This window comes from Macaca nemestrina, chromosome 10 (genome assembly GCF_043159975.1).
Source record: "Macaca nemestrina isolate mMacNem1 chromosome 10, mMacNem.hap1, whole genome shotgun sequence".
Lineage (NCBI taxonomy): Eukaryota > Metazoa > Chordata > Mammalia > Primates > Cercopithecidae > Macaca > Macaca nemestrina.
Genome location: NC_092134.1, coordinates 122,008,952 through 122,022,128, shown reverse-complemented (window position 1 = coordinate 122,022,128; position 13,177 = coordinate 122,008,952). Strand labels below are relative to the sequence as shown.

Sequence of the window (13,177 nt, the reverse complement as noted above, 5' to 3'; positions counted from 1 at the left end):
ATTTTCTCCTCTTCTTTAATGGTGGGAAAACAAGAAAGAATAAATCTGAGAAAAAAGGATAGGAAAAAGATAGCAATTATTAAAGATAGAGATGCAGAAAAGAGACATGATTGCTGATTATGAAAGGAAAAATATTAATATATGAGAAAGTAAGAATTTAGGTCTTCATCCCCCTCTGAGTTTATTGAACAAATATTTATACAGTGCTAGTCAATACTTATGTAGCACTGACTACATGCTGGTCATTGTTTTAAGGGCTTTATAAATATTAACTCATTCAACAGGAATATAAATGTTACTATTATTCCTATTTCATTACTGAGGAAATAGGCACAGAGAGGTTAAGTAACTTAACCCAGGTCACATAGCTGGTAAGGGCCAGAACTGGATTTCAAACCCAGGCAGTGTGGATCCAGAATTCATGCTCTTGTAATGCTGATTTTACTGTTAGAATTTGCCATACATTTTCTTCAGTGAAAACCCCCACATCAAAGACAAAAACTTATTGAACTGTAACAAGAATAATAAATCACTCCAGACATATTTAGGCTAACACATACCCTATTTGTTTCTGTGTAATTACACTTTCTCAAGAGCCTGCCACAATTGGTATCACTGTTTTCTTATGAACTCTTCAAGCAAGACTAATGTAAAATGGAGAGGATTGTTCTTTGTTCAGCTGCAAACCAGGTGGCACAAAGCACAGAGAAGAAAGCCAGGCTCCAGAGAACGTGTAAAGGCAACCAACTCTCAGAGACACTTGCATAATGAATTAGAGAGCATTTTCCTTCAAATGACTGCAATTTTTAAAAGCTGATATCCCATTTTTCTCCCATCACCCTAATTTTAAAAATACAACAAAAAAAATGTACAAAAAAACCCTCCCCAAAGCAAGACCACTAAAATAAAATAGTTTTGCTGTGAGCAAACATTTGAAGCTTAAGTGTTATGTTGACCTTGTACTGCAGGAGGCAGCATCTCATTAATAAAACAATGACCATGTGTTTTTGTTGTTGTCCTTGATGTTCTTTTTATGTTTGTTTCAGTATTGTGAATAGGACTATGATTGTCTCATTCTCTAATATGCTTGGTTTCTATTCAGAAAGTAAACAACTTAAAGGTGTTGTAAAGGGGTTAGAACCAGTGATTGTTGCTGATTTACTTCTGTGAAATTTAGTCCCTTTCCTTTTCTATTGTTTGTCTACTGTTAACTTTAATTTCTTGTACTCACAATTAAAGTTTAAAATATTAGAGTCGGAGAAAGCTAGGAGATCGTTTCTCTTGATTTAATTCTCTGATTTTACAGATATGGAAACAAGATCAGAGTGGTTAAATGGCTTGTCCAAGACAGCTAGTGGCATAGCCAGGACTGGCTTTTCCACTGCAGGTTCTGTGTCATACCAAGCTTCAGTGTTTGCTCAGTCTGGGGTTGAGCCTCTGTAACACCCTCTTTTCTTTTTCCCAACCAAACACATCCTTCTTCCACCATTTATTTTCTTTCATCCAATCCAATTTATTTTAGAAGGAGATTAACAATGAGTACCTCTGAAGTTAATGTTGATGTCTAGAGGGTAATTCAAACTTGCTAAACTTCAAGCAATGAAATGTCTTGGGAGCCATCCCTCAGAGGTGCTTTGAGGCTATGCTTGCAGAGAGAGAAGTCCTGACTGCTGGAAGTTAGGGCTTCCTTTATTCCAGGGTATTGCAATGATGTCAGTGTGTGTTAGAACTTAGCATTGCGCCTCTGGTCCTGCTGCATTGACTCTCCCCTCCCCCTCATCATCTTTTTATATTTTCTTTAAATATGCATGAATTTGTATTAAAGTCTCTCTTCTTTCTTAAGAATTAGAATTGGTATCTCAGGATAGAACTTGTACTCTCCCACTTCCTAGAATCCCAAAGCGTTCCTGGATTTTCCTGTCACTGTTTCTTTCCAAAAAAAAAAATCTTGCATTTCACCCATCAAAGTTCATTTACAACACCCCAGTCTATAGTAACATTTCCTTCCTTTACCCTAGAACATCTGTATTAATAGCTCTTCTCTTACTATTGTTAAAAGAAAAACTTTCATCAAGTTAAATTTATCAGAGCTTCATTGAGCAAAGAATAATTCTTGAACCTACTACCCTTAAAACCAGAACAAGTTTGGAGAACTCCAGCCCACAACGTGGTCAGGCAGCATTAATGAACAGAAGAGGAAGTAAGATGCAGAGATAGCTCTTTTGGTTGCAACTCGGTGTTTGCCTTTTTGAACAAGGTCTGATCAGTTGTCCACCTGCAATGAACTGAAGCTCAGCTGTTAGTCACTGGCTGAGACTCAGGTATTGTTACAGGAGTTCTCCTAAATTAGGTCTTCTGTTAGTTTATGTGCTAAGTGAGGCTGCAGTTAGTTGGAAGGGACTCACATCCTCAGGCCAAATTTAGTTTAACACTACTTAATGTCCAAAGTCTGACCTCTCCAACTAGATTGTAACCCATCCCACGTTATTTTCACATCTGTTTTACTATAGAAGATAGGCATCTATCTAGGGGATTAGCTAACTCAAGGCCCAGCCCCTCTCCTAATCCTTGCTACCACAATAAAAAGAATTTTGTGGCTAATTTGATTTATCAAATTTCAGGATGCTGATGAGGCCACATTTGCCAAAGGGTTAATATTGGTTAAAAGGTTGCCTATGGATATGACCCTTTCTTCTCTCTTTCTTCCGAGTGGCAGGCAGGCTGATCCATAGGGCAGTGTGACCACCCACCTTACTCTCTTCATTTAAAAAATCTGGGGTAGCTGCTTGATAACAAAATTTAGCTTTGGGGCTAGGAAGAAGGAGAAATCACTCTTTAGTTCTTGAACCGTTAACATAGAGCTCCACACTGGGGTTTCAGGCTGTGCCAATATCAATAAAGTGTGGTTTGATTTTGCCTTTGCTCCTTTATGTCTCCACTCGATCCTTAAGGAGAGATAGTGTGCCTGATACTAATACAGGATTTCGGTATTTCTACACAATTTCTTTTTTAAGTGAGCACATTAAAGATTTACCTTTTTAATTAGCCCTAAGTGTGATAAATCTGGTTCAAAGGAGTATAGTAGAGAACAAGTGTAGTCACTGAAAAAATTGAATGAAAGATTGCTAAGTTAGGGACAATCTAGTCAATGTCTTCTAGAGCAATTAAATATAATATTGGGAGTATCTTTTTTGTTTTTTACCTGACAGGAGTCATTTGGATTTACTGTAATAACATCTCTACTAATCTCTAGGAGGCAAAATTTATTTTCATTGTTATTTGCCAAGAATTATTTGTATTATTATAAGTTTTCTTAAAAAAATTAAGTTCCAGGATACAAGTGCAGAACGTGCAGGTTGGTAACATAGGTAAACGTGTGCCATGATGGTTTGTTGTACCTATCAACCCGTCACCTAGGTATTAAGCCCTGCATACATTAGCTATGTATTCTGATGCTCTCCCTCCCTTGGCCCCCCAACAGGCTCTAGTATATGTTGTTCCCCTTCCTGTGTCCATGTGTTCTCAATGTTCAGCTCCCACTTATAAGTGAGAACACGTGGTGCTTGATTTTGTGTTCCTGTGTTAGTTTGCTGAGGATGATGGCTTTGCGCTCCATCTATGTCCATGCAAAGGGCATGATCTCGTTCCATTTTATGGCTGCATAGTATTCCATGGTGTATATGTCGTATATTTTCTTTATCCAGTCTATCATTGAGGGGCATTTGGGTTGATTCCATGTCTTTGCTATTGTGAATAGTGCTGCAATGAACATATGCATGCATGTATCTTTATAAAAGAATGATTTATTTTCCTTTGGGTATATTGAAAAAGTAAGGACTTCTCCCTAACTCATTTTATGAGGCCAGCATCATCCTGATACTAAAACCTGGGAGAGAAACAACAAAAAAACTTCAGGTCAATATCCCTGATGAACATTGATGCAAAAATCCTCAATAAAATAATGGCAAACCGAATTCAGCAGCACATCGAAAAGCTCATCTGCCAGGATCAAGTCGATTTCATTCCAGGGATGAAAGTCTGGCTCAACATATGCAAATCAGTAAACTTAATTCATCACATAAACAGAACTAAGGACAAAACCCACATGATTATCTCAATAGAGGCAGGAAAGGCCTTTGATAAATGTCAACATCCCTTCATGTTAAAAACTCTCAATAAACTGGGTGTTGATGGAACACACCTCAAAGTAGTAAGAGCTTTTATGACAAACCCATAGCCAATATCACACTGGATGGGCAAAAGGTGGAAGAATTCCCTTTGAAAACCGGCACAAGACAAGGATGCCCTCTCTCACCAGTCCTATTCAACATAGTATTGAAAGTTCTGGCCAGGACAATTAGACAAGAGAAAGAAATAAAGGGTATTCAAATATGAAGAGAGAAAGTCAAAACTGTCTCTGTTTGCAGATGACATGATCCTATATCTAGAAAACCCCATTGTCTCAGTCCGAAAGCTTCTTCAACTGATAAACAACTTCAGCAAAGTCTCAGGATACAAAATCAATGTGCAAAAATCACAAGCATTCCTGTACACCAACATAAGTTTTTCTACAAGTTAACATCTACCCTGATTGAGTGGTAAAATACCCTAATCAATAGTAAATTGTAAACCAAACAGAGGCAAATAATTTAGAGAATTAAATAATCTTTGAATGTGTGTGCTACACATGTGTGCGTGCATGACTTGAAAGAAAATGTAGTCATCCTTTTGCCTTTTTCCAAATTTTGGATATTTTTTTCCTCAGCAGTCCCACATTAAAATCATAAATAATCTCCAAAAATAATTCTTGATCTCCAAAAAAAAAAAAAAAAAAAAAAACCCTGGTCTTTGGCCTGGTTCATTTACAAATGTATAGCAAGAGTATAAACTAATATACTTAGTTTATGTCACCTTATAATATGGTCAGCAAATACAGAGATTAGAGTGCTAAGCAACTACCAAGACCAGAAAATTCTGCAGATTTCTTAAGAAACCAAGATTGTATTTTGCATAGGCTCTCTACAGAAGTTTAGAAACATTTTATTAGCAACATTTTAAGCATATGCAGAAGTAAAGATGAGCCTGTAATAAATACCCTTGCACTTGTTTCCCAGCTTCAATAAAGTATCAACCCATGGCTCATCTTATTTTTTCTATAGTTGCTCTCTCAACACTGAATTATTTTAAAATTTTCCTATATCTCTATTGAAGTATAATAAAATTCAGAGGTTTATTTTAAGTCTTGGGATACATGTGCATGATGTGCAGGTTTGTTACCTAGGTAAACATGTGCCATGGTGGTTTGCTACACCTGTCAACGCATCACCCAGGTATTAAGTCCAGCGTGCATAAAATGCCTATGTTTAAAATGTGTAATTTGATCGAGTGACACTGGCAATGTCAATGTCATTGACGTGTGTATACACCCATGAAATCATCTCTAAAATCCAGATACAAAACATTTTCAGCACAGCCAAAAGTTTTCTCTTCCTCTTTGTAATCTGTCTCTCGTCTGTCTTCAGGCAACTACTGACCTACTTCCTGTCTCTGCAGATGGCATTTTCTGGAATGTTTTTTACATTCAGTCATGTAGTATATACTCTTCTTCTTTGCTTGGCTTCTCTCACTAAGCACAATAATTTTGATATTCATCCTTGTTGTGTGTCTCGATAGTTTAGTATTTCATGATACGGATGTATCACATTCTGTTTATCCATTCACCTGTTGATGGCCATTTGGGTTGTTTCCAGATTTTAACTGTTAAAAATACAGCTGTTATGAGCATTCATGTACAAATTTTTTATGTTTGGGTTCTCTTGTGTAAATACCTAGCAGTAGAATAGCTAAGTTGTATGGCAGGTAACTGTTTAACTCTTTGTGAAATGTCAAACTGTTTTCCAAAGCGGCCATGCTGTTCCACAAAATCTGATATGGTTTGAATTTCTGTCCCCACCCAAATCTCATGTCGAATTGTAATCCCCTATACACAGGGGATTGGAGGAAGGGTCTGGTGGGAAGGGATTGGATCATGGAGGCAGATCTCCCCCTTGCTGTTCTCATTATAATGAGTGAGTTCTCACGAGATCTGGTTGTTTAAAAATGTGCAGCACCTCCCTCATCTTTATCTTCCTCTTTCTCTGGCCATGTAAGATGTGCCTGCTTCCCCTGTGCCTTCTGCCATGATTGTAAATTTCCTGATGACTCCCTAGTCATGCTTTTTGTATAGCCTGAGGAATTGTGAGTCAACCTCTTTTCTTCATAAATTACCCAGTCTCAGGTAGTTCTTTATAGCAATGTGAGAACAGACTAATACAAACCCAAAGCAGTGAATGAGATTTTTAGTTGCTTCATATCTCACTGAGGCTTCGTAAGGTTATTTTTATTTTTAAAAATTTAGTCATTCTGGATGGGCATGGTGGCTCACGCCTGTAATCCCAGCACTTTGGGGAGGCTAAGGTGGGAGGATCACGATGTCAGGAGTTCAAGACCAGCCTGTCCAAGATGGTGAAACCCTGTCTCTACTAAAAATACAAAAATTAGCTGAGAGTGGTGGTGGGCTCCTGTAATCCCAGCTACTCAGGAGTCTGAGGCAGGAGAATCACTTTAACCCAGGAGGCAGAGGTTACAGTGAGCCGAGACTGTGCCACTGCACTCCAGCCTGGGGGACAGAACAAGACTCCGTCTCAAAAAAAAAAAAAAAAAAAAAAGTCATTCTAATGAATGTGTACTTGTATCTTACTGTAATTTTAATATGAAATCTCTAATGATTAGTGATGTTGAGCATCTTTGCATGTACTTTATATTTCATATACTTTGTATCTTCTTTTGTGAAGTGTTCACAACTTTTACCCACTTTTAAAACTGGGTTTTTGTCTTCTCATTGAGTTGTGAGAGTTCTTTAGCTATTCTGAATAAAAGTTTTTTGCCATACATATGTGTTGCAAAATATTTTGCCCAGTAGTTTGCCTTTTCATTTTCTTAATGATGTGTTTCAAAGAGCAAAATTTTTAATTTTGAGGAAGCCCAATTTATAAAATTTTTAATTATTTGTGGTCTTTGAGTTCTGAGAAATTTTTGCTTGCTCTAAAATCTCAGAGGTATTGCAGTAATATGTATGTTTTCATTGTTGATTTCCAACTTAATTCTATTGCAATCAGAGAGCATACTCTGTAGAATTTTGATTTTTTAAAATTTATTGAAACCTGTTTTATGGTTCTATGCTCTATATTGGTGAAAGATATGGTTTGGTTCTGTGTCCCCACTCAAATCTCGTATCAAATTGTAATTCCCAATGCTGGAGGAGGGACCTGGTGGGAGTTGATTGGATAATGGGGGTGGATTTTCCCCTTGCTGTTCTCATGATAGTGAGTGAGTTCTCATGAGATCTGGTTGTTTAAAAGGGTGTGGCACTTCCCCTTTTGCTTACTCTCTCCTGCTCTGTTATGGTGAGATGTGCCTGCTTCCCCTCTGCCTTCCGCCATGATGGTAAGTTTCCTGAGGCCTCCCCAGCCTTGCTTTCTATACAGCCTGTGGAACTGTGAGCCAATCAAACCTCTTCTCCTTATAAATTACCCAGTCTCAGGTAGTTCTTTATAGCAGTGTGGGAACAAACTAATACAATGAATATATCATCTACATATACACTTGAAAATCATGTGAATTCTGCAGTTGCTGATTTTGTTAATTATGTCATGGTGGTCCATGGTATTTTTCAGATTACGTTTTTACTGAGATTGTGTCTGGTTCTTTCATCAATTGCTGTGGGTGAGGTGGTAACATCTCCAACTTTGATTATAGAATTGTATAATCCTCCCTTTAATTTTGCCAATTTCTGCTTTCATATCTCATATATTTCAAATCTCTGGTAGTAGATTCATACATGTTTATAATTTTATGTCTTCCTTTATTATTTTTATTAACTCTGATAATACTATTTGCCTTGAAGTCTAACTTATCTGATATTAGTATGGGCACTTCAACCTTCTTATTCTTTTTGCTTGGTATATATATTTTTAATCCATTTTATTTCGACTTATGTCTTTCTTTATATATAAATTGTGTTTCTCTTGGGCAGCGTATATTTGTCCTTGCTTTTTTAATCCATTCTGAGAACCTCTGCCTTCTATTTGAATTGCATAGTTAATATTTAATCAGATTGCTGATATGATTGGATTCATGTCTACCATAGCATTTTTTTTCTTCTGTTTGCTGCTGTTCTTTTTATTCCACTATTGTTCCTCTCCTACCTTTTAAAAATTATTCAAATATTTCCAAAACTCTGTATGCTATGTTTTAGATGAGGTTTGTTTGGCCCCTCCCAAGTCTCATGTTGAAATTTGATCCCCAGTGTTGGAGGTGGGGCCTGATGGGAGGTGTCTGAGTCATGGGGGCAGATCCCTTATTAACAGCTTGGTGCCATCCTCTTGATAATAAATTCTTACTCTATTAGTTTCTATAAAAGTTCCTTCTAGAGCTGGTTATTAAAAGTGAACGTAGCACCTTGCGCCTCTCGCTTCTTTTCTCTCACCATATGATCAATATACAGGCTAGCTCTCCTTGGCCTTCTGCCTTGAGTGGATGCATGTTGGGGACCTCGCTGGAAGTTAAGCAGGTGCCAGCACCATGCTTCTTGTACAGCCTGCAGAAATGTGAGCTGAATATAAACCACTTTTCTTTACAGATTGCCCAGCCTCACATATTCCTTTATAGCAATACAAATGGACAGAGACAGTATATAAGGTATTTTGTGGCTTTTAAGCTATACCTCTTTGTATTATTTATGTTTAGTGATTTTCCTAGTGATTTTATAATATGTCCTTAACTTTCGCAGTCTATTTAGAATAAATATTTTATTGCTTTTTGTAAGATGTAGAACCCTGCAACTACACAGGTTCACTTGCCCTCCTCTCCAGGCTGCTATTTTTATGCCATAAGTGTCATGTGTATCACATCACATACATCTAAATCCCTTAAGACAATGTTATAACTTTTGCTTTAAAGTCATATGCATTATTTATAAATAAGAAGAAAAAGTAGTCTTTTCTATTTACTGCCAATGCTTACTAATTCTTTGCTCTTCATTGTTTCCTCAAGATCCAGGATTTTTCTTTTTCTGTGAGGAATTTTCTGGTGTAAAAAAAAAAAAAAAAAAAAAATTGGAATACCTGACAGACAAATTCTAAAAGAGCTGTAACACTTATATAAGGCTTTATGTGATATCATTTCTCTCTCTAGCCTGAAGAAATTCCCTTAGTCATAGAATGGACAAATTTCTTAGGAGGGCTTTGTAGAAACTGGTACAACAAACAAATAACAGCACTTATTAAAAAATGGTAGGTTTATTACATAAGAATAATTACATATATTTTCATATATAAAACTCCAGAAAATTCAACAAATTTGGTTGTGTAATTGTTCTGTCAAATTATATCCTTGTAAAATGGAGGACAGATTCTTATTAATCCTCTGCACAAAAACTACATTAACCATTAAAAGAAAAGAGACTTTATTTGTTTATGAATTCTGAGGGGTTAGTGAAAATAACGTATCATTTAAAGAGTGTTAATAAATGAAGGGATAGCAATGTATCAAGAAGAAAGAGACAATGCTTCTCTCATAAAACTTAAAACTATACCTAAAATTTTCCAAACAAATAATCACAATCAGTTTCTCTCATCAGTTCAAATCTGGTTTTCTGCTGCTTCTTGAATATACATGAGTCTGTTGCTTGAAGTATCAATGAGTAGAAGCACTTGGTATAATCCTTTCCATCAAGGCTCTGAGAACTTCCTTCTTTGTAGAAAGTCCAATTCATAGAACTTTTAGGAGAGATAAGGAAGAGAAAAATAAATTACCCATTGATGAGAAGACAGCCCAGGTCTCAAAAGGCTGTTTTATCTTGCAAAAGTGAGACAGACAAAAAACCAAAACAAACCCAATCACAAACAAGTAAGATACCGTTAAAAAGATGATCTATCATTCCTCACTTGTCAGAGAATAAATCTTGATCTTTACATGACAGAGATTACAGAATGGGCAGACAAGAAAATTGTATTCCTCTTCATTGCTGTCACCAACTGGGAAAGCAAACCAGAATCAGAACCAAAGTTGCACAAGGACTGGGAAAGGAAACAAAGCCAGAGACAGAAAAGCAAAGCAAACAGAAAAATAGAGCCTAAGAAGGGAAATTTTGATAACCACTGGAATCACTTGGGGAGTCAAGAAAAGACATGTCTGGGTCTTCTTGGTGGAATTTCGAAAATTTGGTGGAATGCACTTCTTGGTGGAATTTTCAAAAACTGTCAAAATATAATTTTCAAATATTAAAACATGACATTATTGCAAATATAAAATGAGCACATTAAAGATGTATTTAACTCAGTGAAGGAACCAGCAGGATGGTAAATTTGGTTTCCTATAATCAATTTAATAGCAATATACTTTCACTCTCACATATCACATAGTACCTTACACATAACTGATGGTTATGTATAGTCAAGGTTATTAATTTTTGAAAGTTACTGCTCACTTTTGACTACAGAATGTTATACTTCTAACATATCCCATTGTTATCTATGTTTCCACATACTTTTTATTCTTGACATCTTCAGATTTTTAAAAATTCATGTCCTTGCATTTCCAAGTCGCTTTTTTGAAATTATTGACTTTCTGTTGATTTTACATTAAAATTGCAATTTTGATTTTCCCCTTAAATTATACAGAAAAATTCAGCTTCATGTCTGGATTGAGAGCATTGTTTTCAAACTTAGAAGTTGAGACTCCTTTTGCGGGAAAGAAATCCTCATGAACCAACAATATTAACAAAATATTTGTTATGGTATGATTTAAATGTTTACAAAGCTAACATTAGGTATAAATTTCTTAGGCTTATAGCTCCTATATAAATGTAAACCAAAAGTATTTTAAAATTTAATACAAAAAAACCACAGAGCCAATACCAGGGGACTTAAACCACTAATTTTATGTGATAGATGATGTCAATTTATTAAAACTGAGTAATTTATTATGTTGGCCTAAGAAATTAAAGGCTAAAGTGTGGAAGATTTAAGAGTTATAATCTGGCCGGGCGCGGTGGCTCAAGCCTGTAATCCCAGCACTTTGGGAGGCCGAGACGGGCAGATCACGAGGTCAGGAGATTGAGACCATCCTGGCTAACCCGGTGAAACCCTGTCTCTACTAAAAAATACAAAAAACTAGCCGGGTGAGGCGGCGGGCGCCTGTAGTCCCAGCTACTCCGGAGGCTGAGGCAGGAGAATGGCGTGAACCCGGGAGACGGAGCTTGCAGTGAGCTGAGATCCGGCCACTGCACTCCAGCCTGGGCGACAGAGTGAGACTCCGTCTCAAAAAAAAAAAAAAAAAAAAAAAAGTTATAATCTCTAAATCAATACTGTCCATTTTTTTAATTTTTAATTTTCAATTCATCTTGGTAAGAATTTAAAACTTGTACACCCCACGGTATATGCGTATGAGCATATATGCATGTGTTAAAATGCGCTTCCACATTAATAAATATTGTTCACTCTAAAACATACAGGGAAAACAGAAATGAAAAAGGAATAATACAAAATTTAAATAGAATTTCTCATAATGTCTCTTCCGCACTCCATAAATAACCTTGTACTTTTTCTGAGATGTATGCCCTCCCTTTAAGGTCTGCCACTCCTGACTGACTCCATCGTGAAATTTTCATGATGAACTATCTTCATCCAAGTGTGCCATCTCCCACGTAGATCCTGTTCTCCTCCAGTCCTCCCCTAGGGACTCATTCCAGTGTTAATTTCATAGTGGTCCTACTTTGCCGCAGCTGCCATGCTTATTATGACAGTTGTTGGGTTGGGTGGGAGTGATGTCAAAGAAGCAAGAAAGCATGTACTCTGGGAACGTGAGCCTGGGCAATGAACTGAGAAACAAATGTTTATGTTTGAAAACTGTTTTTGTTTCCCTTTTACAACAGCATGGAAAGCCACTTAGCAGGTTAAGTCATGAGTGGCTACAATTAGTAGCATGTGGTTGTAGAGCCTGTCCAGGTTTGATATGGGCTCTGGAAATTTCTGAAGGTCTTGCAGTTCCCTGGAATCTTCTCACTAGGCAACTGCTTTTCTACCTCTGTGTCGTTTGGATAGCAGAGCAACATACTGATCTCAACAAAATGAAACAGTCAAAAACAACTCCCTTAATCCAAGTTCCAGTTCACAAACATTTCCTTTTTGTATGATAGATTTCCAATCTGTCATTTATACCTCCTTTTCCTATTAGAATCAGACTGGGCAGGATAATCTTAGATCATCTCACAGCAGTTGTTCATTGTTGGACTTGGATGACTTTTTTCTATTTTATCATAATGTGCTTTTCACATTGTTTTACCAGTTAGTGACACAGAAAGTGAATAATTAACAATAATGTGTAAAATTTCCCTTTATCTTCATGGAAGAATAAACAAGAGGACTGAGAAATAAGATGTTCAGTTGAATCAATTGCTAGGGAAACATAACATCATCTGAAGAGAGTTTTAAATTTCATAATTCCTATTCTCGTATCCATTTTCCCTACTCTCCTCACCAGGCTCTAATAACCCATCAGCATATATTGGTCAGAGCATGGGGATGTATATTTTGTAAAATTCTCCTAAGGTGATTCCACTAGTCCTCTCCTTAAATCCTAAAGTTTGACCATAAGAGTTTTTATATTTTTATTTTTAATTAAATTTTTTTGCTGTATTTTATTTTATTGTGATAAGAACACTTAACATGAGCTTTACCCTCTTCACAGATTTTTAAGTGTACAAGAAAGTATTATTAACTATGGGCACTATGTGGTATGGCAGATCTCTAGAATGTATTCATCTTGCATAACCGAAAGTTTATATCTATTTTGATGTTTGATTAGCAACTCTCTATTTTCTGCTTCCTAGCCCTTGGCAACTAGCATTCTACTCGTTGCCTCTATAAGCTTCACTGTTTTAGATACCTCTGATAAATAGCATCATGCAATATTTGTCCTTCTATGACTGACTTACCTCACGTAGCATGATGTCCTCAAAATACATCCATGTTGTTGCATATTGCAAGATTTCCTTCTTTTTTTTTTTTTTTTTGAGACGGAGTCTCGCTCTGTCTCCCAGGCTGGAGTGCAGTGGCCGGATCTCAGCTCACTGCAA

At 36.6% G+C, this 13,177-nt stretch overlaps 1 long non-coding RNA gene and 1 pseudogene across 2 annotated transcripts in view; one reads left to right on the top strand and one right to left on the bottom strand.

Annotated features, from left to right (window-relative positions):
• The window catches only part of LOC105481291 (uncharacterized), a 426,102-nt gene that overhangs the window by 236,556 nt on the left and 176,369 nt on the right, over window positions 1-13,177 (top strand). The window lies entirely within an intron of this gene.
• On the bottom strand, window positions 9,155-9,198 carry LOC112426828 (U7 small nuclear RNA; annotated as a pseudogene).